We start from the raw sequence: 2,361 nt of genomic DNA on the forward strand, positions 1-2,361 counted from the left end.
CGCGTGCAGGCCTCGGCCACCGGCCGGGCGGACCCACTTACCCCACTCCTGCCCGAGCTCCGGCCTCGGCTGCCCCCTTCCGCCGTGGGCCGCCGCCTTCGGTCGCCTCCGGGACTCCAGCCGCCTGCACGCACTCCCCGATTTTAAAAACAAACAGGCGCCGTCGCCTCCCCGCGGCGCTCACGGGGCTTCCGCCAGCCCGCGCCTCCCGAGGCTGGGAAGTTTGCTGGCAGGGCCGGGCGGGACGCGCGGGCTGTCAGCCCCCGCTCGCGGCGCAGGAGCCTCGGCGCCCGTGCTGTCCGCCTCGCGAGCGCTCGCCCTCCCTTCGTGTCACCCCCAGTCCTGCGATGCAGTGTCAGGATTGCACGGCTCTGACTCATCGGTTGAGCTCACAGCTTGAAAAAAAAAGAGAGAGAGGGCGAGAGGCAACAGCGAAGGAGGAGGACTCTGGCGTGCTACAAAGGATTGCACAACTCGAGGCTGGGAGCGCGGAGACCCAGCGGCCCGCCGGCGCGCGCGGCACCGCGGCGAGCAGGAACCAGCTCTACCACTTCATCAGCACAACTGTCTCGGGTTGGCCTCTCCGCCAGCAGGCCCGGTACCGCCCACTTCCTGCGACCAAATAAGGCCGGGGAAGGCGTCTTCAAACCTCCGGCGGCCGCTCGGGCTGGGGATTTCCAGCAGACCTCACCTCCACTCCCTCCCGAGTCGGTCGCCACCCTCCCCAGCCCAGGCCCGCGCCCCCGATGGCTTTGCTGGAACCAACAGGCCACGCGGCTCGTTCCTTTCACACCAAGGTCAGGAGGAGACGGTGACGAAATGTTTGGAAACCCATCGATCCTGCCAGGAAAGTGTGTGTGATGTTGGGGAGGGCACAACTCGCTTTCTTCCACAAAGAAAACTCTTGGGTTTTGGAGACAGTAAATCATGCACAATCCTCTCCAAGGCGCTTTGTTAACAGCCTCCCCAAGTTTCACTTTCTGGCTTACTAGCATCCTAGTGCATGTAAAGGTTATTGAGAAACTGGCCCCAGCGCCCTGTAAAGGACTCACACCTCCATTACTTACGTGACAAAAAGCTCCTGGGTTTAATTCTAGCAACTCAGGCCACAGTAGGGCAGCTTTTCACTCCGTGGCCACATTTTCCCCTGCCTTCCCTAAATATCAATTTTCTACCCCTGATCAATTTTCTGATCCAGGTCCTGATGCCTCATTACCTCACTGATGGGAAACTTCTGCAGCTCAGGAGGTTCTCACAGGCCCACACATTCAATGAGGCTCCAGAGCCAGCGGAGAAGTCCAGGGGAAGGAGCCCTGTTCTTCCTTCCATATTTTTGGTGTTTTGTTTTCAAGAACACACTTTTCCCGTGGCCGGTCCTGAGAATCAGGTGCATCCCTCACTTTCTCAGAAGAGGAGCAGCATAATATGATTCTCACCCCCACCCGACCCCCAGCCTGCAGGGCCAGGGCCTTAGCCCCCACGCCGGGAGTGGATAACACAGACAACACTCAGACCTTCTGCCTAGAAACCCTGCACTTGCTCCTGGGGGGCATGGCTTTCCCTTCCTCTTCCACCCCTTTGCTGGCAGGAGCACCTGTGTGCACCTGGAGGTCACACCTCACCCAAGAGGAAAAGGGCTTATTTGCATCGTGTTATGACAGGTATGTCAAAGTAATACCACCTAAAACATTCTTATCAACACAGTACAGATAATTATGTCAGGGGACTGGACTGGAGGATCTCTTGAAATCACTTCCATTTTAAGGTCCATGATTCTGTGAGTGTAAAAGTGAATGGAAGAGCCAGGGAAACCACCCTCTGCAGTGAAAAGCCCAGGCTCCTGGATTTAGCACCCACTTTGACAGTATTGTTCCTGACAATTCTCAAAGCACTTCCTCATACAACCTACTTAACAATGCTGTGTGTGAGAAAGTTTTATCCCTCTCATCATATGGATGAGAACACTGAGGTTCAGAGAAGTTAAGCGACTTGCATAAGGTCACAGGGCAAGCCAATCAGCTGTTACCTCTCTGCTCCTCTTCCAGTCTCTCACAGAGCAAAGCAGTGAGCAATTGAGAAGCTGGAGTGCTTAGGCATGCACACCGCCAGTAGACGCTAGACTCTCAGGACTCCTAGCAGAGGCTCAGTGTAGAACCTTTTTGCTTTTTCCATTTGCCTGGTTTCTACCTGCTCACTGACAACTCAACCAAGTGCCCATTGCTGCCAGGTTCCTCTGTAGACCTGTAGCTATCCTGATCTCCCTTGAGGGCACAGCCCCTGCAGCTGGCATGATGGCAGCCCAAAGCAAGCCCCTAAAAACTAGTGCAGCCCAGCCCAGGGATGGTCCCAATGAACCAGAAA

At 56.3% G+C, this 2,361-nt stretch overlaps 1 protein-coding gene across 1 annotated transcript in view; it reads right to left on the reverse strand.

The window, feature by feature from the left end:
* The window catches only part of ELMSAN1 (ELM2 and Myb/SANT-like domain containing 1), a 36,074-nt gene extending 35,979 nt beyond the window's left edge, over positions 1 to 95 (reverse strand). Inside the window, exon 1 of the mRNA XM_008584042.1 lies at positions 42 to 95. The gene's annotated coding sequence lies outside the window, so the exon portion shown is untranslated. The remainder of the gene's footprint in view (positions 1 to 41) is intronic.
* Between the last annotated feature and the right edge of the window lie 2,266 nt (positions 96 to 2,361).

Source organism: Galeopterus variegatus, unplaced genomic scaffold (genome assembly GCF_000696425.1).
Source record: "Galeopterus variegatus unplaced genomic scaffold, G_variegatus-3.0.2 Scaffold101, whole genome shotgun sequence".
Lineage (NCBI taxonomy): Eukaryota > Metazoa > Chordata > Mammalia > Dermoptera > Cynocephalidae > Galeopterus > Galeopterus variegatus.